Consider the following 27,482-nt stretch of genomic DNA (forward strand, 5'->3'; position numbering starts at 1 on the left):
GATGCATAGCCCATTTACCTGGGCAATTAAATCTGAAACCCAAGCAATGCCTTTTGGAAATTTGTTCTCCTTTTTGCGTCTGATGCCAAATAAGGGAATTTTCCCTTCTTTTGTAGTATCTACCCTTATTTGGCAGACTGACCCAGCATGGTGTGTCCCAGGATACACTGTGTGGGTTCAGGCTCCACCATTTTGGAAGTTAGCAGCGCAGACAGGAGTATGTGTGCTTCACTCCTGCCTCTTGTTAAAGGTATGTGGGGGGACTTTGTGGGGGATCTGGGATGGGTAAGTGTTCACTAGATTACTAGGGATTTTTGGTAAGTGTCAGGGGTGGGAATTTGGGGATCATCTGTAGTCAGAGGGGTCCACTAGACTACCAGGGATTTTTTGATTAGTGTCAGGGGGAGAGTGGGGGGCATCTCTGAGGATGGGTCTATTCTGGGGTCAAAGTGTGAAGGATCAGGGCATGGGGGCCCTTTCTGGGATCAGGGGGTAGAGGATCAGAACATGGGTGTCTTTTCTGTGCTTCAGAGGGTGGAGACTATTTATTTATTTATTTGTTACATTTGTACCCCACATTTTTCCACCTATTTGCAGGCTCAATGTGGCTTACGTACCGTAAAGGCGTTAGCCACCTCTGGTGATGAAACAAATACAAAGTGATGTTATTGTCGAAAGAGGTTCATGTGTTACAGATACATTAGGAAATCGTAGAGAAGAAGAATTATATAGTGTTCTTTACGGGCTTTGGACTAGAGGATCCACTTGACTACCAGGGATTTTGGAGGGGGGTGGCAGTGACCTGATACAGCAGACTTTTTAAAATGTCTCCCTTCCTGTCAGTGCGTGAGCCCATCACCACTCCTGTGCTGACAGGAAGGGAGACAGTTTTTTTGCTTTTCTGCAGCAAACAGCTGTATACTACCACCACTGTGTGTGCTGTGTTTTCTAACAACGCACCCTATTTGACATGGTGTTAATGTGCAAGTCATTAGTTTACTGTATTGAGGAGCAAAAATTGTGCGAACAGCTTGCATTAGAAACTGCACGCTACGGCATCGGTGCACAGCTCTAACGCAAACTTTCTGCATCAGTCTATGTGCATGTGTATGTGTGTGTGTGTGTGTGTGTGTGTGTGAAACAGACTTTAATATTTGAAAGAATTATATCCAATTATGAACATTTATAGGATTATTCTGGGAGGGGCAGTGTTGGGCTGATTAATTTGTTTACAAACAGAACATTCTGGACTCTGCTCTTCAGTTAACTGTGGCTTGAAATATAATGTAATGGAGGTTGGACTTCCTGTCACTCACAGGGCAGGAGAAATCCCCTTTCTAATTTGAGGGAAATATAAAAGGGCCTTACTAGTGTAAACAGCAGAAAGAAAGTTTATTTACCTCTCCAGAGGAAGAGACCCTACCCTGATATCCTCCTGATGCAGTTCCGATCCACGTAGAGCTGAGCAGCAGGGCCAGTGCTAGGGACTCTGGCATCTCCCTGCAAACTATCAGTCAGAACTACCCCCTACTCTGTTCCATTATCTCCTTTCTCTCTTCTCCTTCCCTCATTCTCCCACCCACCCCCTTTTTCCAAGCCGATTATTTCAAGGATTTACACTTGTTTAGAAAAGTGTTATAACAATCAAAATATTAAGGAAATATTAAGTAATACATACAACTTAACACTCAAGTCCACATTATTGGATTCCAGGATTAATAGAAAGAGGAATATAAGGGAAATTTTTAAGGCAAACTTAGCACCTAAGATAGAACTAGTATTAAATAATTCTAATTACTCTCCTCAAGATCTTTTTGAAGCAACAAAAGATGTTAAATAAGAAGGTTCCATGAATACATATTTAACTGCATTATATTTTACTATACATTTACAGGGAAATGTCAGATAGAATGTACCCCCTATTTGCAAAACGGCAGATTTCAAAATCAAAAATTGTTTCCGTCTTCGCTGGGTTTCCCTCGAAACATCAGGAAACAAAAGAATTTTTAAACCCCAAAATAATTTCTCTTTGTTCTTAGAGAACATTCGGAAGAGCCACTGCTTATCAGGTAACAAAGCCACAGTAGCTACCAAGGTTACATATGTAACATAACAAGTACAAACCCGCAACCATAAACACCCCAGGGCACACCCTCCCTACCTCACACAGCCTAAAAATACTCGGCGTCACAATCGACCGCAACTTTACTCTCGAGAGCCAAATAAACACCGTAATAAAGAAAATGTTCTATTCAATGTGGAAACTCAAACGAATAAAACCTTTCTTCCCGAGGGAAACTTTTCGAAACCTAATACAATCAATGGTCCTAAGCCATGCAGGTTACTGCAACAGAATCTATGCGGGATGTAAAGAACAACTCACAGGTGGAGGGCGTGTCCAAGATGGCGACTCACACTCGAGGCTGAACGCTCTGGCTGCGCTGGATGTTAGTCTCTTTCAACATTCTACAAAGCGGAGAGAAATTTAATGCCTCACACTAAGAGAAAAGGTGTGGTGAAGAGTACACCGCCAGTGCTCCTTACCTCTATGCCTCTCCAGGCAACGCTGGATCGGTTCGTCACGAGCTGCCCTCGAGAAACCGGTGTAGTGCAAGCCGCATTGAGTGATGTCGAAGGAGTGACGTCACTCCAGGCTGTTGAAACATCTCTTTCACCGCCGGAGTTTAACACTCCGCCGTGTCCTGCTCGCACGAGAGGGAGGATGTTGGACCTGATCTCATCGGAACGCGACGGAGACAGGCCCGAAGATGACGGCACCACCCCAAATCGAGCAGAGGAATCGTCTTTGGAGGAAGTTACTCCACTGGTGGTAACGCTGGATTTGATTTGGAAGGCTATCTAGGGTCTGACAACAATAGTGACGAATACTGCCCTTTTACCCCACCCCCCATGCCCCCTAAGGGTATCCTATCCCCTCCCCTTATCTTACTCTACTGCCCTGGTGGTCTAGTGACCTCTTCAGGGCAGGAAAGAGCCCCCTCTTTGCTGCCTGGAGCGCTGTCCTGCATTCTCTCTCTTCCCCTTGCAATGCTGACGGTCCCTATCAGCACCAATTCAAAATGGACGCCGAAAGTTGCCGCGGCCTCACTACTACTACTACTACTACTATTTAGCATTTCTATAGCGCTACAAGGCGTACGCAGTGCTGCACAAACATAGAAGAAAGACAGTCCCTGCTCAAAGAGCTTACAATCTAATAGACAAAAAATAAATAAAGTAAGCAAATCAAATCAATTAATGTGAACGGGAAGGAAGAGAGGAGGGTAGGTGGACTTCTGCAGTGGTCACTAGACCACCAGGGCAGTAGAGTAAGGTAAGGGGAGGGGATAGAACACCATTAGACCCACCCGCCAGCCTGCCCATTTGTCTGGCCCGGCCATGTCCTCAAAAAGAGGACATGTCCGGGTAAAACCGGACATATGGTAACCCTAGCATTACATGGAGGAAGTTCAACAAGAGATTGCATATACTCAGGGGTCATACCACACAATATTTGGAAGATGAGTGTACAAAGTTTGAAAGTGACCCTAGCTTTTATTGGGAGCCAATGCAACTTAGATAATAACAGTGACACACTCTCAAAACGTGAAACCTTACAAACAAGTCAAGCTGCAGTGTTTTGAGCAGTTTGAAGGGCTTTTTTTTAAAACAGCAATTCCCTACAGCCAGTGTAGATTGCATTGCAGTATTTGAATTGTGATGAGTGTCTGCACTAGGAGTCTGAAGGTCTCAATATAGAAGAAGGATCTAATTCTTTTCAGTTTCCATAGTGTTTTAAGGGGTTTGGTCACACCAGTGGATTTTGTAGTTCAAAAGTTAGGTGACGATCTGCATTCACTCCTAGTTAGTGTGGATTCCAATGGATAGGTGGTGTGGTCAATTGTAAAACTGTCTGAAGGAGTGCAATCAAAAAGATTAGTAAGGACCAGAAATTTTGTTTTTTCTCTATTTAATTTAAAATCAGAAGCCCAAGATTCTATCAGGTCTAGGCCTGATTTGAGCATTAACAAAATTTCTTGAAAGTCACTTATGAAAGAGATATAATTTGTGACATCATCAGCATAAAGGAATGGAACCCTTTTTTCCCAATAAACTACCTAAATGTGCCATCATGTCACCTTGTGGTGTTTCAAAATACATCTGTTTTGTAGGAAAAAAATTGGGAATAAAAGCATTTTGACAACGGGCTGTTGAGGAATGGAATAAGTTACCACATGAGATTAGGAAATTGACATCTGTTCTTGTTTTTAGCAAGGTATTGAAATCGTATTTACTTCTCAGAGGAAGTTATGAATATTAATTTAATTTAATTTATGTTGTTTTACTGTACTGTTCACCATCTTAAATTGCAATTTGTATGCCAAGAAGAGGGCACATAAGATTTTATAATTAAATAATTAACTACCCCCCCCCCCCCCTATTTACAAAGCTGCGCTAGCGGTTGCCGGTGCGGTAAAGCTGAAACAGCCTTTCACTTTGAATGGGCTGTGTCGGCATTGTCGCATGGTTTGTAAACAGAAGGGTAACTAAATAAGATTAGAAAGTTCTGTCCTGCCATCACAACATATAGACTAATATCCTAGTGTCGGTAATCTCAGGACAGTTTATTGATCAGTTTTGGAGATCTAACAGGCCTCTTCTTTAGAAGCTCATATTGAACAACTTTTTCTATTCCTGTAAGTTCAGGAAGGCTATTGCATTCCGTAAAGATCCAGCTGGTGGAGAGGAGGATACTTTAATTATTGTCCATATGCAATGACAGAGAGTTAGATCAATTTGTCCATTTGTGAGACAGCCTCACACTGAGTTGGTAGAGAGTTTGATAACTGTCCTTGAGTGATAGATAGTGCCTGGTGGGAAGACGGAGACTTCATAATATTTCATTCAATAACACTATCCAGTATTAAGGCTGGCGTGGAGAAGGGAGTTGCATAGCATTGCCCACAAGTGATAGGGCCTAGAATGGGGTGTGCCTGTGATTGCAATTCAGAGGACACTGCATCTGCTGCCTGTAAATTGCCTACCATTTACAGCTTTCATCTGATGGGGGAACTGTCAGGTTTTGTATTGTGTGCAACATCTGGGAAAACTACAGATGGGATTCATTGTTTGCCTTATCCCCAACAAAGCAGAATAATTTTGTTTACCATGTTAGACTAAAGTTGCTTCGAAGTATTTAAGTCAAAATCTTGGCTTTCAATTTGCAATTGAAAGCAGCTTGCAGCTGGTCCAGATTTAGGCAGATTATGGCTTTTATTCATAAAACATCTGAAACTTGGCTGACCAGTGCCCTTATTTCTCTTTTCCTTGTCCCTCCCTCAGTGACAGAAATCAATGGATTTCAATCATTTGGACCTGGGGGTGTTCCTACTGGGGGTGGGGGGTGGGAGTTGGAGGGGACAGGAGAATAACAAAAAAGTCTGAGAATGCTGCGAGAGGTCCTAGCAGCCATTTTATGATTGGAACCAGCACAGGCAGGAGCGCCCCTTTATAGAATTGCCCTATTAACTTGTTACATTAACTGTCAATATAATGCTAAGCTGTTAGCACACATTAATTCTCATACTAAACCGATTACACTACTTATTAAATTAGGCCCTGAACAAGAGCGATCTAAAGGGATTCCTGAGGATTTGGTGCTAGATAGTTTGGATGTAGAAAAAGTATTCAATAAAATCACCTAGCAATATCTCTTTCAGGACCTAGAAAAAGTTGGCACTGAAGGAGCCTTTTGAACTGGATAAAATTACTGTATAGTAAACCAACAGTTAATAAATTGAGGCAGACATGGGGAAGTCACTGCTTGCCCTGGGATTGGTAGCATGGAATCTTGCTTCTCTTTGGGATTCCGGAATCTTGCTGTTCTTTGGGATTCTGCATGGAGTGTTGCTACTATTTGGGTTTCTGCCAAGTACTTGTGGCCTGGCTTGGCCATTGTTGGAAACAGGATACTGGGCTAGATGGACCATTGTCTGACCCAGTATGGCTATTCTTATGATCTTATGTTCTTAAATGGACAACTGACAGAGACATTTGAAATTCAAAAGCGGCTGGGGGGGATGCCATTTACCACCACTTGTGTTCATACTGTTGCTTGAACTGCTTAGAACAAAAATCAAGGAATCAAAAGACTTGTTAGTGCATGCCAATCTCTTGTAGATGCCATGTTAGTTTGTAGGTAAGGCAAGCCCGAAAATGGATACAGAAAAAAATTGTTATGTTAATGTGATAATTTGGTAGTTTTTCAAGCATAAAACTATACTTTGACAAATCAGAAACTATGAGAATATGAAATACCTTTGCTGAAAAATGAAGAAGCAGTTGAAGAGGGGAAATGACATATTTAGCAACCAATTGTGTGCTATGTATAAACTGAATATTCATGGCTAGATTATAAAAGCATCAAACATCTATGTATAAAATGAAAGGGCCTTGCCAGTATCATTATTTTGGAAGTGGAGTGAAAAAGGTAAATGTGAGAAAAAGAAGTATTAGTACTGGTCTGGCTTATATGGATCTGATGGACTCTATTACCCTTCCCCTCTTTTCCCTCATCTCTTGTAATTACTATCCTTCCTATTCACCTTACTATAGTTCATTTGTTTGTTTACCGGATTGGCGATTGCCTCTACGGACTGATGTGTGCCATATTGAGCCTGCCAACGGGTGGGAAGATGTGGGGTATAAATGTTATAAATAAAAATATATCGCAGAATGAATGTGTTCAAGTTTTCATATTTCTGTAGAAGTTTTTGCTGTAATGGAACCATCTGTATTTGTGCTTCATATCAGCAATGAAGATAAACTGAAAGAAAAGAATGAATCTGTGTGGAAACATTGTGTTAAGCTGCCAGCATTACTCTATAAATAAAGCCAACAATATTCATTTTTTAAAAAGCAGCTGCACGTATTTTACTGGTGTTAAATTTGCGGTCTGAGTGTCCCCAGTTTAAAGATTCTTCACTAGTTTCTTCAAGGTTCTCTTTTTAGTTTTTAAATCTTTTAGGCTATTTGAAAGACTGAATTTTTCCTTATTGCACAAAATGAACCTTACCAGCTTCTCCAGGTTGTTTCCGTTGATTCCATTTATCAAATAAACATGAGTATGACATCTTTTTATATTCTAGGGAGCCTTTAAGTACATTGGCTTAAAGTTCTGGGGTTGATTCAGCCGGCGGCGCTCAACATTTTTCTACCTGCCGCCCAGCATTATGTCTATAAATTCAATGCTGGGCCATGTCAGGACTTCGGCATGGAATTTCTGGGTTTGCGGAGCTGGCTAAAGCATAGCCAGTTACGTGCGATATTTAGCACTTAACTAGCTATAAGTTACCACATAAAGATAGGACTGACTTGTTAAGTGCTGACTCCATTCCTGGAATGCCCCCAAAATAGCCAGTTTTGGTATAGGTGCTAACCAGACATTTTTAGCAGCACTAATTGGTTAATTGCCACTGAATATGACTGGTAAGCCCTGAACAGGTGATTTAACCAGAAAGGAGCTGTTTCTGGCTGATTGAATCACTTTGAATATCAATCTGGTGGAATCTGCTCTTGCCTATTGCGCTCAGCACTCAGGATTGTCTGCTGCAAGGCTTGTGTTAGCGGTCCTCATGCCACAGGGGGCCCCCAATCCTACCCTAAATGGACGGGGACTCACCTACTCATAGGCTTTGGGTCCTCCAATCAAATTTCTACCCTGGTATGTTGCCTCAAAAAGAAGTAAAATCCTGCTATTTATAAATAGTTGTTTTCTGATTGGGTCTATTTAGTTCTATTGATTTATTGTGGGGCCAATTCTATAAAGTGGTAACTAGAGGTAGGCACCACTTTCATGTGTCAAAGGCTCTATTAAATTGACAGCTAGGCACCTATGTTCACTAGGCACTATTCTAAAAAGTAGCACCTAAGTGTCATAGTGCCTAACAGCAAGGGGGCGGAGCACGGTTAGGCCATGGGCGTGCCTCCTAATTACATGCATAGGGCCAGATTCTATATATGGCACCTGAAAACTCCATGCGGAATAAATTTCTGCCTAGGCATATTCTGCAAGCGGCGCCTAGATTTAGGTACGGTATATAGAATACGCTTTGTTGATATCACAGTGCTTAAAACTATGTGCATCCATTTACACCAATGGAAATGTGGCATAAATGCCGGTGCACTGATTTAGGCACACAGGGGCATATTCTATAACAGTGCGTGTGAATTTTTGAACGCCCATTTCCCCGCCTATAACCACCCCTCTTTTTGTCTGTGCACATTAGAATTTAGGCACAGCGCATTACAGAATATGCTTAGCAAGTTATGTGCATAAATTCTAATTATTGCTAATTAGTGCTCATTATTGCTCATTAAGATTGCAAATTAGTGCTCAGTATTGATCATTAAGACCTGTTATCAACATTGATAAGCTTGTTAAGCCAATTAAGTTACACGCGTTAATATAGAATAGGCCTAGATTTTGGCACGGAATTCTAGGCTCGATATATAGAATTTGTGGGATACTGTATAGAGTACTATAAATTATGTGTGTCACTTGGCCATCTTACACCTTCCATTGACATGGCGTAAGAGGGTACAACCACAGATGGGTTGTGCCAATGACGACTTTACACTAGTATTCTATTATAGTATCTTAGTCCCAAGAAGCCAGCATCAGGGGTGCTAGAATGAGGTGCCAATTTGTAGAATTGCCCTTTAATAATTAAGGGTCAGATTCCATATATGACACTTAAAAAATCAACATGGAAAACATTTCTGCCTAAGTGTATTCTATAAGATTTAGGCACAGTACATAGATTATGCTTAGCTGATATCCCAGTGCCTAAAACTACGTGTCTCCATTTACACCAACGAAAACGTGGCATAAATCCTGGCATGTAGATTTACACGTACTGGGTCATATTCTATAACAATGCGCAAATTTGGGAACACCCATGAAATGCCCACTTCCCCACGCATGGCCATGCCCCTTTTGAACTGCATACTTTAGAATTTAGGCGCAGTTCATTACAGAATACGCTTAGTGAGTTATGCGCGTAAATTGTAATTATTGCCAATTAGTGTTCATTATTGCTTGCTAAGTGCTGTTAACAACACTGATTGGCTTGTTAAGCCAATTAAGTTATGTGCATTGTTATGGAATATGCTTAGGAGGTTTCAGCGTGGGATGCTAGACGTGCTACACAGGATCTGGCAGTAACTGTATTTTTGCTGCTTTGTCTTTCTGTGCTGTTGAAATGCTACCATGTATGATCCACTTTTTATATTTAGTCTCACATTTTAATTTGTTGTTCCTTGCTTGGAGCGTGACTGTTGAGAAAGCGAGCAATAAATTGAAGCAAATAAATAAATGAAATAAATATATCATTTCTTATGCTTGCTGGGGAGCCTGGGGAGCACTGCAAAGCACAGGTTGAATGAGAAAGTTGCTTTTAAAAAGATCTGAGGGACTAGGTTCACATTATAGTCTGTACAGATTTACATAATGCTCAGACTATTGGACTGAGTGAAAGAACACCTACTGGGATGTTATTATGATGGTTAAAAAGAATGTCGGATTGTTGCAATGAAATAATAATCCATTCATTAGTCTCCTTATATCTTCCTTGCCATACACAGCAGCACTGAGAGGGCTCCAGGAGACCTTCCCCCTTTATTTGATGTTTAAATACCATGCAGGAAGAACATTTTCTGAGTCACTAATGAAGGGAACCTGTGCAATGCATTATTCACTGTTCCTCTCCTAATAGACCAACAGGGAGTTGAAATGAGACTGGGAGTGGACGACCCTTTTTACCAGCGCTAACGAAACCAGGCAAATGTCATTAGGAAAAAATGTCTTAGTTAAGAGTCTATTGAAGGGTTTTCTATGCCTTTGGTATTGTGTGCTGTTTTATTTTCTAAGAGTCTTGTGTTTGAATGTTTGAGTGTGGAACTGCAAGATGCCTGTCCCTTCCTCTCCTTCCTTTTTTCTTTCACTTCCTCATTACCTGGACACAAGTGTTGTCGTGGTTCACTGGGTATCTGTTTTCTGTCCAGCTCCTTGTAAAGTCAGAAGTATTTTAAAATAAACCAGAGAAAAATTAGGATGAACATATTCTTTGACCTATGTTATTAATTATGCTGCAAAAGATGAGTAAAAGAGTAAGTCTGAGAACTGCCTTCTTAGCCCACACCAGAATCTATGCCTGGCATCCTTAGAATATCTTCCATTTCCTTGAGTGAACACAACACAGGCAGCACAATTTACTTGGTATAAATTCAAATGTTTACTCTAATTTCTAAACATTCTTCAAGCAGTCCCAGACCCTCCGAATGCAGCCAGGTTGGCAAGATGTGGTCTCTGGAGCTCTTAGTTTCAGACCCAAGATCCCTGATTGGTGAAATATTTTAGAACTAAATTGCCATACTCTATCAGTACAAAGGGCCATGAACCCATCATCAACAGGGACTATACCAGGTCACAAAAAGTAGCAAGATTCCTTGCTTCTTACCTCCAGGGATAAGCAGTGGCTTTCCCCAGGTCTACCTTTGCAATGGTTTATAGAATTATTTTTTTGAGTGGTGGGCTTACTGCCATTTAGTAAAAGGGACCCTTAGTTACTTTTTAATTCTTGGATATAAACAGTTGTTTGGACATTACATAAAAATAATTCTAGCAATGGGAAATCCATCTATTATCAAAGAAAACATCTAATAGAAAATTCTCTCGTCCTCAAATACAGGGATCCAATACAATTAGAGAGAGATTTAAATCAAATAAGGAAAAAAAAACATGAAAATAGCTGGTTGAATACCTGCATATCTTCTACAACAAAGTTCACGATGAGGTCATCAATTTGAGTCTACAAATTTGCTTTCACAGTTAAAATCAACAGTTGATTGAACGTGATTTTATTTCTTTGCTAGTATTGTCTCCGTCATTCTCAGGTTTGTGGCTTACCGGACACAACTTGCACTTAATATAAATATTGTTATCTTTTTTTGCTTACTGAATCAAAACATTTGACACAGTGTGCTAAAATATCAAAGAGCCAGTCATCTGTGTTATTACCCTCATGCCTCACACTTGAAAAATTTCTCTCAAAAGGAAGTTTTCTGGAAACTGGAAGCAGCCCAATAATAATGGGCTTAGTGACAGAAAGAAAATTGGATTGATGTCACTAAAAAGTAACTATATAAAGTAACTAGACATCCCTCAGATTTTATATAGCACACCTAACGTTCCATGCCAAAATCCAAGCTTCCTATATAATAATTCTCACCTCCAACATTCGAATGTGCCTGGTACCGTGCCTCCCTTGGAGGTGGTCTGCTAGGCAGGCACGCACTGACGTCAGTGACGTCAGTGACAGCTGATACCAAAGCAAGGGGAGGAGTAGGGAAACAAGTGGAGCGTGTTTCCCTACTCCTCCCCCTTTGTTACGGCCCACTGGACCCCCCTTCCGTGACACTGTTGACCCCCCTTCTTGGCGAAAACCGTCCCCCGCCGCCGTCCACTATCTGTACTGATGGGGGACCCCAACCCCCGTCAGCCGAAGTCCTGTGCTGGCCTTCGCGGCGTTGCTTCTTCAATGATTTTAGGTTCAAGTTCCCAGACGCATGCAGAGGAACTTGAACACAAAATAATTGAAGAAGCAACGCCGCGAAGGCCAGCACAGGACTTCAGCTGACGGGGGTTGGGGTCCCCCGTCAGCAAAGGTACTGGACGGCGGCGAGGGACGGTTTTCGTTGAGAAGGGGGGTCGACTGGGTCGTGGAGGGGGGGTGAAAACAGAGGGATGGCAGAGTCTGGAACAGCGAGGGAGGTTCAGGAATGGCCTTGCTAGCGCCCGTTTCCTTCCCTTTTGAAACGGGCATTTTTTACTAGTATTCTATAAAAGCGCATGTAAGCCAATCAGCATTGCTATCAGCACTTAACAAGCAAAAAGAACACTAATTGGCAATAATTTATTTATTTATTTATTTATTACATTTGTATCCTGCGCTTTCCCTCTTATCGCAGGCTCAATGCGGCTTACATAGTAACAAGAGAATACAATCTGTAGTATCAGAATCAACAAGGAGGTATGTGACAGGACAAATGAACAAGGAGTAAATGGGATAGAAGAGGTGTGAGAGAAAGTATAGGGGTAGGTAAGGAGGTGGGGCGATAAAGGGGAAGTTGGGAAGAACATGGAGGGTAAGAAGGTTGGTAGGAGATATTTTCTGAGTCGTTGTTAATGATTAGTTGAACCGGTAAATAGATGGATTGCTTAATTAGAATGTATGCGCACAAATCGCTAAGTGTATTCTGTAATGCAGAGTGCCTAAATTTGAATGTGTGCAGTCAAAAAGGGGCATGGTTAAGGGCGGGGAAATGGGCATTTCATGAACATTCTAAAATTTATGTGCATAGTTATAGAATATGGCTCAGTGCACCTAATCTATGCACCGGGATTTGTGCCATTTTTTTCATTGGCGTAAATGGACGTGTAGTTTTAGGTGCTAGGATATCAACTAAGCGGCGCGGTATATAAGGACTAAGCTTAGGCGGAAATGTTTTCCACGTGGAATTTTTAGGCGCCTTATATAGAATCTCCTCCATATTACTCGTTACTGAAAAATGTAATATATTGCAGTTATTTCATTACATTTGCACGAAAGTAATCATTACAGTTACTCATTACTTTAACTCCATAAGGCTGCTTCTAAATTCTCTTTCATTACTGCACTGTATCTGATTGGATCATTTTATTTATTTATTTAATTTATTTATTAGGATTTATTTATTGCCTTTTTGAAGGAATTCAGTCAAGGCAAGAATAAAGTCAAACATATTCAAAGCAAATATGGTCCCTTTACATAAGTACATAAGCATCACCATGCCAGGAAAGCCCAAGGGTCCATCGAGCCCAGCACCCTGTCTCCGACAGTGGCCAAAAGAGCAAACAATTTGTCCCGCCCATCCCAGAAATAGTGGATTATTCCCACGTCCATTCAATAACATTCTATGGCCTTTTCCTCCAGGAAGCCGTCCAACCCTTTTTTAAAGTCCGCTAAGTTTACCGCCTTAACCACTTTTTCTGGCAACGAATTTCAGAGTCTAACTACGCGCTGAGTGAAGAAAATTTTCCTCCAATTTGTTTTAAATTTACTACACTGTAGCTTCATCGCATGCCCCCTTGTCCTGGTATTTTTGGAAAGTGTAAACAGATGCTCCACATCGACCCGTTCCATTCCACTCATTATCTTATAGACCTCTGTCATATCTCCCCTCAGCTGCCTTTTCTCCAAGTTGAAGAGCCCCAGCCTCTTCAGCCTTTCCTCATAGGGAAGTCGTCCCATCCCCTGTATCATCTTTGTCGCCCTTCTCTGCATCAATTCTACTATATCTTTTTGAGGTGCGGCAACCAGAATTGAACACAATACTCGAGGTGCGGTTGCACCATGGAGCGATACAACGGCAGAATTACAAAGAGACCATCTTTGCTTTGAATATATGTGCAAGGGAGAAAGTCCCATCACTGCAGTGCATTTATTAGGCGTCACAACACATCTGACCCCTGAATCAGGCACTGTGTGCCGAAACACGGCCGGCCCGTGCCAGGTCATTTATGGAAGATTTATGTTTAAGCTATATGATTAAAGGAATTGTGTCCCGAAGGCTCTTGGTGTTTTGTTGCTATTTTTACCAAACTGATCCACATGTTCAAACACCCTCTTTCTACTCTTTGTGCAATATATGTGATACTTTCCTGAACAAGGCTGCACCTAGGAGTCGGGATCTTAGGAGGGGAATTGCTTTAAATAATGATAATGTCCTGATGTGACAGGGAGAAACATCTGGTTACTTTCTGTGCCATCTTTTACTCATCTCCTGCAGCATGGGAAGTTTATACTGCAATGATTTAGAATAAGAGGAAGCCTACCTGCACTAGTACGTACAGTACACACATCTTACTCCTAAAATGCATGAGGGTTCTAGCACTGTGTATAGTTCTAACACCCGGACAATACTCAGAATTCTGTCACACTGTGCAGTAATACTTGATGTGATACTATGGAGCTCATTTTTGAAAGAGAAAAATGTCCAAAAAATGGCACAAACTGGCAGATGGATGATTTCCTCGCAAAAACGTCCAAATCGCTATTTTGGAAACCCATTTTTTTAGACATTTCCAGATCACAAGGGGGCATGTCAGGGGATGTTTTTCTACCACAATGTAACAAAACAAACATGTCCAGGGCTAAAAGTTGGACGTTTCGGTCTAGACCTGTTTTAATAATGACTAAGCCACAAAAAAATGCCCTAAATGATCAACTGACCACTGGAAGAGTAATGGAATGACACCCCCTTATTCCCCCAGTGGTCACTGACCCCATCCCTCCTCTCCCCCCAAAGATGTGAATGAAAAAGTATATATCAGCCTTTATGACAGCTTCAGATGTTATAGCCAGGCCTATTAGAGCAGTAAGCAGGTCTCTGGAGTAGCCTAGTATCCGGTTCAGTGCACCGTGGAGAAGGGGACCCAGGTCTATAATCCACTCTATCTGTTACACTTGGTGGAAAGTGTCAGCCCCTCAAAACCCAACAAAAGCCTACTATACCTTCATATAGGTGACACCTGCAGCTATAAGGGCTATTGTAGGTGGTGTATAGTTGGGTACAGTAAGTTTTTGGTGTGTTTTGGAGGGCTCACCAAACAATATAAGTGGGTAATGGTGAGATATGTACCTAGGACCCACTGCTGTGCTGTGCTGTCTATGTGGCTAGTCTACTAAGAATCCCAATGGCTTGATTTTATGCATTTTTCACTTGGACTTTTTTTTTTTCAAAAATGGTTCAAAAAGATAGATGCTAACCCCCATGCATGCTGAGAAAGTACCAGTCCTGTTCCTAGAGCCTTCTCTCTACTCAACCTGAGCTTTATGGCTGAAAGATTTGTTTGCTGTGTTCTGACAGTTCTTTTTATCTGCTAATGTCACAGTGTCCTATAACCTCCGCATCACATTTGAATCAAGGATTAGAGCATGTGCGACAGCTAGCAGGATCTTACAGTATGTAAAGCAGGATATTATCTTGGGCTGAATTAATTTACTCATCTAATTATAGAATGGAACAAAGAACATCAGCTTCGACCCAGAAAATGACTGCAATAAGTCATAATTCATGTATATGCAAATATATGCAAATCTTATGTTGAAGACACTGCTCACTGAATAAGAACATTGCCCATGAGTACAGAAGTACTTCAGAAGAATACAAGTTTTGGAAATCTTCCTCTCCTCTGAAAGCTGAAGCCTGGACTGGTATTGTAAAGGCCTCAGAGCAACCTCCTGCTGCAGTAGTTCTCAGCTTGATTCTTTGGGATCACCCAAGAACAGGTTCTTGAACAAACTGGACGGGCTGAAGATAGGACCCGAAGTGGTGAACTGGATTAGGAACTGGTTGACGGACAGACACCAGAGGGTGATGGTAAATGGAATTCGCTCGGAGGAGGGAAAGGTGAGTAGTGGAGTGCCTCAGGGATCGGTGCTAGGACCGATTCTGTTCAATATATTTGTGAGTGACATTGCTGAAGGGTTAGAAAGTAAAGTTTGCCTTTTTGCGGATGATACTAAGATTTGTAACACCCGGGAGGGAGTGGAAAACATGAAAAAGGATCTGTGGAAGCTAGAAGAATGGTCTAAGGTTTAGCAATTAAAATTCAATGCAAAGAAATGCAAAGTGATGCACTTAGGGAGTAGAAATCCATGGGAGACGTATGTGTTAGGCAGGGAGAGTCTGATAGGTACCGACGGGGAGAGGGATCTTGGGGTGATAGTATCTGAGGATCTGAAGGTGACGAAACAGTGTGACAAGGCGGTGGCCGTAAGTAGAAGGTTGCTAGGCTGTATAGAAAGGGGAGTGACCAGCAGAAGAAAAGAGGTTTTAATGCCCCTGTATAAGTCATTGGTGAGGCCCCACCTGGAGTATTGTGTTCAGTTCTGGAGGCCGTATCTTGCTAAGGATGTAAAAAGAATTGAAGTGCTGCAAAGAAAAGCTACGAGAATGGTACAGGATTTGCGTTACAAGACGTATGAGGAGAGACTTGCTGACCTGAACATGTATACCCTGGAGGAAAGGAGAAACAGGGGTGATATGATACAGACGTTCAAATATTTGAAAGGTATTAATCCGCAAACGAACCTTTTCTGTAGATGGGAAGGTGGTAGAACTAGAGGGCACAATACGAGATTGAAGGGGGGCAGACTCAAGAAAAATGTCAGGAAGTATTTTTTCACGGAGAGAGTGGTGGATGCTTGGAATGCTCTCCCATGGGAGGTGGTGGAGAGGAAAACGGTAACGGAATTCAAACATGCATGGGATAAACATAAAGGAATCCTGTTCCGAGGGAATGGATCCTCAGAAGCTTAGCTGAGATTAGGTGGCAGAGCCGGTGGTGGGAGGCGGGGCTGGTGGTTGGGAGGCGAGGATAGTGCTGGGCAGACTTATACGGTCTGTCCCAGAGCAGGTGGTTGGGAGGCAGGGATAGTGCTGGGCAGACGTATACGGTCTGTGCTCTGAAAATGACAGATACAAATCAAGGTAAGGTATACACAAAAAGTAGCACATATGAGTTTATCTTGTTGGGCAGACTGGATGGACCATGCAGGTCTTTTTCTGCCGTCATCTACTATGTTACTATGTTATCTATATAGTTTAAAACTATTTTATTGGTGATTAACAACAGCAAACCAGGTCACAAATGTCCAAATGATCAATACAAATATCAAAAAGGAATAATCATTCAACAACCTAACCAGTTATTCAGTAACTACACAAACCTTAATGAATGAAAAAAAGTGCTCACCAAAACAATGCATTCAAATTTCTAAGATGGAGGAAAAGACCTCAGAGACTGTCTGCAGACTTTTATCTATTGTAAGAGATTATAGTCTCAACAGACATAAAGATAATCGTTGGTGAAAAACCTCCATACCCTACCTAATAAACATTATTTTAAGACATTTTTTTTCTTTTTCCTAAAATTTTAATAGAGCATGTTCAGTGTCCAGCATTCAATCTCACTTATCTTGATCTATCGCTTTAAGTATTCATCTTGATCAATAGAACATAAGAACCATAAAGCCACAGAAAGGCAGGTAATTCAAATCACCAATTATTTCACCTATTAAGCAATAATCTACTCTCCTAAACTGAACCCCTCCCCCACCACCAAAATCACACATACTCAAAAACTCAGAGTGATACTAGACCGATTACATCCAAAACTTACAAACACTGGCATCATCTGTATATAAATGTTAGAGATGTGCAACATTCACAAATAAGTTTGGTTTGCTTGTGAATTTCCTACATTTTTCCTGATTTCAATGAGTTTGTGTTTCATTTAACACATTCAATTAAATATGCGCCTTACATGTGCGCTAGGGCTTTTTTGCTCATACAGATCATTCATGTGCACCTTAATTTATGTAAAAGCGATTTCCACACACTTAAAATTTTTCAGTGTCGAAATGAATCAGATGTGAACTGATGCATTCACACCCATAGCAAATAAAGGTTGTGTATATTCACTGTAGATCACTGGAAAACCAGACTAGCTGGGTGGTCTCAGAATAGCAAACTGATGACCACTGGGCAAAGGAACTTGCACAGCTAGGCAAACATTGGAAGCAGTTATGTCTGCTGAGTCAAAACTTTAAATAATGCAAGTTTCTGAACAACTCAAAGTATTTATGAACTCCTGTGCTTTACTTGTGGAACCTACCACAGAGTTTAAGATCTGACACTGTATAACAACAGGCTGTTCTGTCTCTTGACTAATTTACCAGGCCGTTTAAACAATTCTGGTTATCAGGGTACCCAAACTATATAAATTAGCCTTAGTGCCTTTGGCCAATGTATGCAAATATATCCAGTGAATATTCATGGTGATTGTGCTGACATCTAGACCTGCATGTGGCCCTCACTGAAAACTTCTAAACTAACTGCTAGAAATGGCTGTATTTTTCTTACTGTATCTGTGCTTCTAAAGTAACTGTGGATAACTGTGCACATGGATCGAGGTAGGGATAGTTTGCTATCTCCAGTAAGCAGCAGGTGCATAGCCAGAAAACAGATTTCGGGTGGGTCTAGGCAAGAAGTGGGTGGACACCAAGAGGGGCATTTTCGAAAGGGACGTCCTTGCAAAACGTCCCAATCCAGGGGCGGGGAAACCCGTATTTTCCAAACAAGATGGACGTCCATCTTTTGTTTCGAAAATACCGTCAGGGACATCCAAATCCTTAAATTTCGCTGTCCCTAGACATGGACGTTTCTGATTTTCATCGATTTTCGAAACCAAAGACGTCCATGTCAGAAACGACCAAATGCAAGCCATTTGGTCATGGGAGTAGCCAGCACTGGCCCCCCTGACACGCCAGGACACCAACCGGGCACCCTACGGGGCACTGCAATGGAGTTCATAAAATGCTCCCAGGAACATAGCTCCCTTACCTTGTGTGCTGAGCCCCCCAAAACCCCACTACCCACAACTGTACATCACTACCATAGCCCTTACGGGTGAAGAGGGCACCAAGATTTGGGTACAGTGGGTTTCTGGTGGGTTTTGGAGGGCTCGCTGTTTTCCTCCACAAACGTAACAGGTCGGGGGGGTGGGGGGGTGGGGCTAGGTCCGCCTGTCTGAAGTGCACTCACCCACTAAAACTGCTCCAGGGACCAGCATACCTGAGTATGACATCTGAGGCTGGAATAGAGGCTGGCACAACATATTTTGAAAGATGTTTTTTGAGGGTGAGTGGGGGTTAGTGGCCACTGGGGGAGTAATGGGAGGTCATCCCCGATTCTCTCCGGTGGTCATCTGGTCATTTCGGGCACCTTTTTGTGCCTTAGTCATAAGAAAAACAGGTCTGGGTGAAAACGTCCAAATGCTCGTCAGGGACGTCCTTGTTTTTTTTCGAATATGGGTCAAGGACATCCAAGTGTTAGGCACACCCAAGTCCCGCCTTCACTATGCCTCTGACATGCCCCCTTGAACTTTGGCAGTCCCTGCGATGGAGTGCAGTTGGAAACGTCCAAAATCGGCTTTCGATTATACCGATTTGGATGTTTCTGGGAGAAGGACTTCCATCTTCCGATTTATGTCAAAAGATGGGCGTCCTTCTCTTTCGAAAATGAGCCCACAAATGTTCTCCCCCACCACCACCACCACCACCACCAAAAAATATCTCAGCTGGCGGGAAAACACTTCTTTCCACCTGCATGTGCAGGTGCCGGTATCGTCGAGAGTAGTGTTTTTGTTACCATCAGGGGGAAGTCTTCAGCTGGCCGAGCTTGGAATCCCTACCAGCTATTACTAAATGTGTGCTACTGTTGGGTGAGCCTGAGCCCTAAGTGGGTGGGCCCCGGCCCACCTGTGGCTACGCCACTAGTAAGCAGATGATTGCACATCTGGCATGACCCCATTCCTGGCTCATGTTTCAGTAGTTTGTCAGAAGACAACCCAGTGGTGGAGTTGGTGCCGGGGGAGAGAGAGAGAGAGAGAGAGAGAGAGAGAGAGAGAGAGAGAGAGACACTCTCTGAATCTATGCTGTGATGCTGCTGTACTCTGAGCTGTGCTTGACAAATTATCGAAAGCACCTCACCACAAGCTTCATTGTTCTGAAACTGTGAAATCCTTGTGTTTCCAAGGAGAATGATCTTGGACAAAACAGTGTTGAAAGGAGATAACGATAGCAAGTAGAACACCTGAGTGGTCTAATCCATTTCACAGTGAGGATTACGTTTTTGGGGGCTTATGTTTCTTTTCTGCCAGTTTATGTCTGTGCATCTCTCACATGGTGTCCTCTTGTCAACAGTGCAGACATTTCCATACGTTCTTCTTCGATTTTGCTGTGGTGGCTGTTTCTGGGAATGTTTGGAGGAGGCTGTGGCTTGTTCAGAGAAAGCAGATCTGAAGAATGTGAGAAGTAGCAGCTTGAGGGCATGACAAGCAAAGTGTGAGGAAATGGCTGAATTTGTGTAGAAGCCTTTCCTGGCACTATCAACCAACCAAAGATGCAAACAGCAGTCTGAAGGTTGTAAAATGCCACCGTTCAGCCCAATCCAAAAACTGCTGGACTGATCAGTTAGATTCAGAGCTATCTGATTGGTTGGCATCCAAGGTATTAATCCATAGAATTGCCCCTTTTTCATCATCAACTCAGTTGTGTTCAATGTTCTTGGCTGAAAAATATATCATGATTCCCCCTTCTAAAATGTGTAATTTATGGAGGATGGGGTGATTTTTAAACTGAATGCAATTCTTGTAAGCTTTCAAGTACTTTTTATGTTTTCACTCATGTAAATATTTTTCAACATTACCCTCAAATTACAATAGCAATATTTGTACAGAGCAGCTAATGCTGTGTCTAGATTTAGTGTGACCTTTCTTCATACTTTCTAATTTGCCATTAACTGCCCCATCCACAGGGAATTATTCATTAACTAGTAAAAAAGGCCCGTTTCTGTGAGCAATGAAACGGGCGCTAGCAAGGTTTACCTGCGGCAGTGTCGGGAGGGCGCAGGACGGCAGCGTGGGGAGGGTGCAGGTGGGTAGTTTTTTTTTGGCAGGCGGCAGCTTCGGGGTCCCGGCGGATCAGGTGTTCGGACGGCACTCCTCCCCCTGCGTAGCTCGGTGTTTGGCGCTGTGCGTTGGGGGGGTGGAGGCCCTGCGTAGTCCGCTGTTTCTCGCAGTGCGTTGGGGGTAGCGTCGGAGGGCGGTGGAACTGACGATTGGCTGAGTGTCATAGCCCCGCCCTCCACATCATCACGTTGTGATGCGAGGGCGGGGCATACACTCATGGGATCTTGCAACTACAAATTTGCATTTAGAATGTTGGGATTGTGAATTATGTGTGGATGGGGCGTGGCTGTGGGCAGGTCTATGAGTGAGAGTGAGAGTGAGTGGTGCTGACAGCCTAGAAGACTACAGGGCTTCAGTGTTTCCCTGCCACACAGTCAGGTTCTGAACGTTGGAGGTGAGAATTATTTATATAGATTTGGAAGTGATGATGCCTGCGACCTGGTACTTGCTCCTTTGGATGCTTTAAGAGCTGCAACTGACCTAGCCATTACAGCAAGGGTCTTTAAATCCAGTCCTTGAAGTCCACAGCCCAGCCCGGTTTTCAAGATTTCCACAATGAATATGTATGAGATCTACTTGCATTCAATGCTTCCATTGCATGCAAATAGTTCTCATATATATTCATTATGGAAATCCTGAAAACCAGGCTGGGTTGTGAAACTTGAGGGCCGGATTTGAGGACCCCTGCAATAGTACCTTACTGCACCAGGGTTCCAGCACTATCTATAGTTCTAGCACCCTGACATTTTTCAGAATTCTGTGCTTGGTGTGATACTTTCTCACTGCAATGCATTATCATTCTACTCCCCCAAGGACGGTAGCCATTTTAATTAATTAATTAATTAATTAATTAAATAAATAAATACATAAAAATAAATCATGTCAGTGATGGTTCCAGGGCAGTAATAAGACAGCAGTGCCTCTTAGCTTAATCTGTAATGGCCTCTTTAGCTGGTATTATTTGCTCACATCTTTTACAGTAGTAGCGCACTGGACAGGTACACTGGACATTATACCTGGTAAGGTGCAAGAGGCCTCCTAACCATTTTCTTCCCTAAGGTGCCATGCTAAGGCACTGTAAAAACACAGAACATGGCCCAGCATATGTGCTGCAGAACCTGCAACCTTGATTTATGGAGTCCTTCTACTTATCAGCTTGATAGAAAGATGGCTCAAGTTAATTCAGAGGCCTGCAGGGCTTGTGCCCATTAATTAGCTTCTGTTTTTAGCAGAGCAGCCTTGAGTTGTGTTTCTGGGATTTGATTTGAGCTGATTGGATGCGTTTTTGGGGACTGCTAATCACTTTCCATCAAATTCAGGGAGGTCCCTGATGGAGAGGGGGATGTGGTGAAAATGGTTCCAAACCAAAAGCTTAACTTGCAAAGAATTGTTTAAAATTCTGGCAGTTTGTAGCAGTAAGGGATCTAAGCTCCCAGCATCTCATGTTAAGAAGAATGTACAATTTCTGAATGATCAGCACATTCTAACTTCCTAGCCAGACACCCAGAATATTCCACAAGCCAATGTTGGAACATGAACCTAAAATTTGTATCTTAACCACATTTTTTATTCTCCACGAGCTGTCTTGATTTAAAGAGAGAGAAAATGTAAGTCAGTGCTCCCTTTTAACATCTGTCAGACAAGGTTTGATAAGTGATGTACTTGCTACGGATGTGCAGGCCAAAAGTTTCCATTTTACTTAGTTTCCCATGTCATTTACGGGATTTTTAATTTTAAAACGTTTTTTAAATAAACTTTGGGACTGTGTCATCAATAGTGCATATTATTGCAATTTATTGATCAGTGTACGATAGTATTCAATTGTGTGTCTGCTGATTAATAATGCATACTATTGCACAATACTGCAATTTATTGGTTAGTGTACTCTAGTATTCAATTGGGTATCTACTGATTAATAATGTACATTATTGCACAATACTGCAATTTATTGCTCAGTGCACGCTAGTATTCAATAGTGTGTTTGATTAATAATACACATTATTGCACAATACTGCACCTTATTGCTCAGTGTACTCTAGTATTCAGCGGTGTATCTACTGATTAATAATGCACATTATTGTACAATACTGGAATTTATTGTACTCTAGTATTCAATCGTGTGTCTGCTGATTAATAATGCACATTATTGCACAATACTGCACCTTATTGCTCAATGTACTCTAGTATTCAGTACTATGTCTACTAATTAATAATGCACATTAGTGCACAATACTGCACCTTATTGCTCAGTGTACTCTAGTATTCAATAATGTGTGTCCTGGTAAATAATGAACACTATTGCGCAAAGATTGGTTGAGTTGGTCATGCAAGAGAGAAAAACATTAGACTGGATGGTCTTTCAGTTATTATTTGCTTTCATGTTCTATGTTTTTATGAGCTCACCAACCCCTGCACATTCTCTGAATGTAGCCCACCTTCTGAAGAGAGGGTCTCCCAAGCTCTTGTAAAAAGATAGAGAGAGTGTTCCCCATCAATAATAAATAAGAAAGTCCAAGGGAATAGTGGAACTTTTGACACGTTGATGGAGTCTTAAAACTCCTGGACCTGTCCCATGACTTGTCTACACTCAAGGCTGGTGCAACCTTCAGCTTTTTACTCCTCAATTAATTTTTAGAGCTGTAGGCTCCTCACCCCTGAGATTTTGATAATTAAACTCAACAATTATGATCACTTCAATGCCACCACTCCTAAAATGAGCCTGTAAAAATGCATAAAAGTGTAAAAGTAGGCAGTGGTACTTCTATACATTTGCATGACTGTCATGCTTGCAGTCACTGTTTGTCACCCCCTAAAAGCTGCTGTACTAGGCAGTGGTCTAGTCTTCCTAATGATTATGCTGGCCATATATATACTGTACCTGCAACATTCTCAACTGCCAAAAGTATAATACCAGAATCTTATAAGCCAAAAAACATTTTAGAATCAGATACAGGCTCTTGAGAATATATCAATAATGATATGGCACATATCCAACAGGGTTCTAGCACTCAGCTACACTGAATCTTAAGCTAGATTTCTCCCTGGGGTAATGAAATCCTCATGGTTAATTGGTTGGCTGGAAAAATGCTTAAGACACTGTAGATAGTAAAGTCAGCATTACTATTTCTGATCCTATGGGGGGGGGGGGTCAATATTCAGTGCAGGCAATGCACAGATAGAGTAGCAATACGACAGTGGAGAATTATGAGTATGAATGATATTCCATGTGCAGTTGGGAGGCACGAAGTCATCGACCTCATGTTCCGCTCATATGCCGAGCTTGCAAATCTGTTGTGCTCTTCATGCACACACATCCGTTGTCCCATTGTTTAAATAAAGCTCCACTGTGTGTGTTTGGCTCCCTGCCAGAGGTTGTTTTTTTAAACTGTGCTCAGATTTGTAGTATAGGATGCGAAACAACCCTACATCTCCAACACCAAATGACTAGTGGGTCTGCCAGACCAATTCCCACTATTCTGTGCATTCTGGGTGCATGTACAGCTGATCTTGGGGTTCACTGTGATACCACTGGGTTTGTTTTCAAGATTTCACCCAACTGTTACTGCTGTCTAGAACTTGAGTGTGATACACTACACTACCCAAGCTGCAAAGGTCTTAAATACAAATCTACTTATGCATCCAGCTTTTCCTACATAAGCACACAACTGTGGAACGCGCTACCAAAGGCAGTGAAAACGATATACAACTACCTAAACTTCCGGAACATGCTAAAAACCACCCCGTTCAAAAAGGCATACCATCCCGAACCAACCGATCTTGGCTACACATGAAAACCAAAGCACATACGTTCACAACAATACTCTTCCCATCAGGACTATTCTATGGCATTGCCATATAAACTTCTTCCTACCACTACAGCACAATGTATTTGTTCACACCAGAAACAGCAATTGCCATTCCGGTACTATGCAAGCCACATTGAGCCTGCAAATAGATGGGAAAATGTGGGATACAAATGCAACAAATAAATAAATGTAAAAAAAGAAATAAGCTGTGCCTTTGTATTTCCACATGTTCCTGCCCGAGGAAGTCCTCCTTCCTCCCCTCCCTCACCAGCTCCACAATATTTTTCCAAAGAAGGATCTCTATTTTGCTTCTGGTACAAGTGTGGGGGAGAGAAATGTTGGGAGTTATTGTCTGTAGTCAGCAGGTTTGCTGTTGTTAGCAGCAACCACTCTTGATTTCCTGAAATATCATTAAATGCATTCAAGAGATGACTGAGCACCATTCTTCATGTGCAGCCACAGGTGATCACTGAAAGCTGTGTCAGGCTTTCTAATGTATATTATGGGTTCTCTTTTCAACAGGACAGCCATTTTTTCTCAATGGTGGCCTCATTGCTGCAGTTCTCCGTGAATCTGAGCTCTGTGAAAGAAAGCAAGTCTACTGAAATTCCATCATTCCACATCAAGGTAAGATGGCCATCTCCACTGACACATGCATTTATTAAAGCAGAACCCTTGGTGCCATGCTGCTTTGGAATGTATTACCAAGTTGTGAGCGGCACGTCCTGTGGCCACGATATAGAGCAACTGCAGCTGAGGCACATGCCTACCCAGTAATTCATTTTAATACTTAGCGATGGATACTGTACAAATTTGGAATGATCAGGTCCTAGTTATAATGAGTGCAATGTCTGTGTGTCTTTCAGCCAACCCTTTCCAATATATTGAGCTCAGCAGCCAGGGAATGAGGATCTCTGAGGAAGGTTCTGAGCAAAGAACCTGGCAGATGTTCCAGAAGTAACATGCACAGAATGTGTCTACATTGTGCCCAAGAGCCAAGCAAGATCTCTGGTGTACATGATAGAGAGCCCTGGAAAGAGTACAGCAGTTGGTTCCATTAAGGCTGGAGGATATTAGTAACCATCCTTAATCTGGGACTGTTCCATACTGCTGTTCTTAGTCTTACAAACAGCTGGAAGTTATTGGTGACCCCCTACTACAAAGCAGTGTAGTTCTGCTACTCTTCTCTCTGATTAAACATTTGCATCTGTCACCAGAGACCGAAGGGGGTTGGGGTTTGTTGATATCATTCCAGTATCAGAAATCACTGCCTCCCAGTTAATCCTAGCAGCCTATAAATTAATGAACTATTGCCTTGTCAACTCAAGGAATATATACTTTTTTTGCATGCGCTTGGAGCCTCATCCAGCACCCTTTGCACAGAACCTTGAGCCTGGCTCGTGCTATTTCGATGTGACTTGAGCCTGTAATGGCTTAATTGAATTGTAGAAAGGCTGGCCCAGGGCCAGCTGGCCCAGCCACAGCCTGAACAAAGCATTCATTTCTCACCAGAAAAGCTCAAGATTTATTGGCTAAGACAATTTAATATTGTTTAAAAGCCTATAAAGCCATGAAATACATGTAGTTGTCAGGGTGATATTTCATAATGCTTAGGCAGAGTTTGATGAGATCTGCAAGTATATGGCTATGTATTTTTTGTGCCTATACGTTAGATTTCTATCTGCTAAATAATGTGCAGTCCATCCCTTAAATACATCAATCAGCTCAATAAAGGAGAATAGAAAGAGATGGCAGATCCATCTAGTCTGTCCAATTTTATTTGTAGCATTGTGCCATAAACCTCAGTTTATCTCATAGCTAGAGAACATTGGTGTGTATAAAATGCTTTGTAAAAAAGAATTCTGTTTATGTCTCTACCACCTCCCCCAGGGGGAGTTGAGGGGGCTGTTTCATGGATCCATGACCTGTGATTCATATCATGACTTCTCATGTGCTTCTTATAAATGTGAAGGGGGGGGGGGGTCTCACTATAAAGAGGTTCTCATCCTTTTGAGCTTATAAAGAACTGAATGTTAAGCTTACTTGATTTCTGGAGTTTTCATTTCCTAGTTGGAATAAAATCTGAAACAGAGACAGTGCTGGTAGGCAGCTAAGGCCAAACCCTGGCGTGGATTCCTTTAATCCTTGTCAATGAAATCCATGGGGGGTTGCAGGACTAATTTAGCTCTTTCCCCCAGCAGTGACAGAGAGAGGCATTATCGAACTGGGCGCCCATCTTTAAGGGCGTCCCGGTGAAGGCGCAGGGCATCCGTATTATCGAAACAAGATGGGCGTCCATCTTTCGTTTCGATAATACGGTTGGGGATGGCCAAATCTCAACATTTAGGTCGACCGAAATGTTGAGATGGCCGACCTTAGAGATGGCCGACCTCGGTTTTTGCCTATAATGGAAACCGAGGACGGCCATCTCAAAAATGACCAAATCCAAGCCATTTGGTCGTGGGAGGAGCCAGCATTTCTAGTGCACTGGTTCCCTCTCACATGCCAGGACACCAACTGGGCACCTTAGGGGGCACTGCAGTGGACTTCACAAATTGATCCAAGGTGCATAGCTCCCTTACCTTGGGTGCTGAGCCCCCAACCCCCCCCAAACCCACTACCCACAACTGTACAACACTACCATAGCCCTTAAAGGGTAACGGGGGGCACCTAGATGTGGTACAGTGGGTTTTGGGTGGGTTTTGGAGGGCTCCCATTTACCACCACAAGTGTAACCGGTGGGGGGGGATGGGCCTATGTCCGCCTGCCTGAAGTGCACTGCAGTACCCATTAAAAACTGTTCCAGAGACCTGCATATTGCTGTGATGGAGCTGGGTATGACATTTGAGGCTGGCATAGACGCTGGGAAAAAAATGTTTGCTAATTTGTTTTTTTTGGGTGGGAGGGGGTTGGTGACCACTGGGGGAGTTAGGGGAGGTCATCCCTGATTCCTTCCGGTGGTCATCTGGTTAGTTTGGGCACCTTTTCGAGGCTTGGTCGTGAACAAAAAGGGACCAAGTAAAGTCGGCCAAATGCTC

General features: G+C 42.4%; 1 protein-coding gene across 2 annotated transcripts in view; it reads left to right on the forward strand.

Annotated features, from left to right (window-relative positions):
* The window catches only part of TSPAN18 (tetraspanin 18), a 243,113-nt gene that overhangs the window by 108,932 nt on the left and 106,699 nt on the right, over positions 1-27,482 (forward strand). For both annotated transcript variants that reach the window (XM_030199480.1, XM_030199479.1), the window contains exon 2: positions 24,967-25,071. The gene's annotated coding sequence lies outside the window, so the exon portion shown is untranslated. The remainder of the gene's footprint in view (positions 1-24,966; positions 25,072-27,482) is intronic.

Source organism: Microcaecilia unicolor, chromosome 4 (assembly GCF_901765095.1).
Source record: "Microcaecilia unicolor chromosome 4, aMicUni1.1, whole genome shotgun sequence".
Lineage (NCBI taxonomy): Eukaryota > Metazoa > Chordata > Amphibia > Gymnophiona > Siphonopidae > Microcaecilia > Microcaecilia unicolor.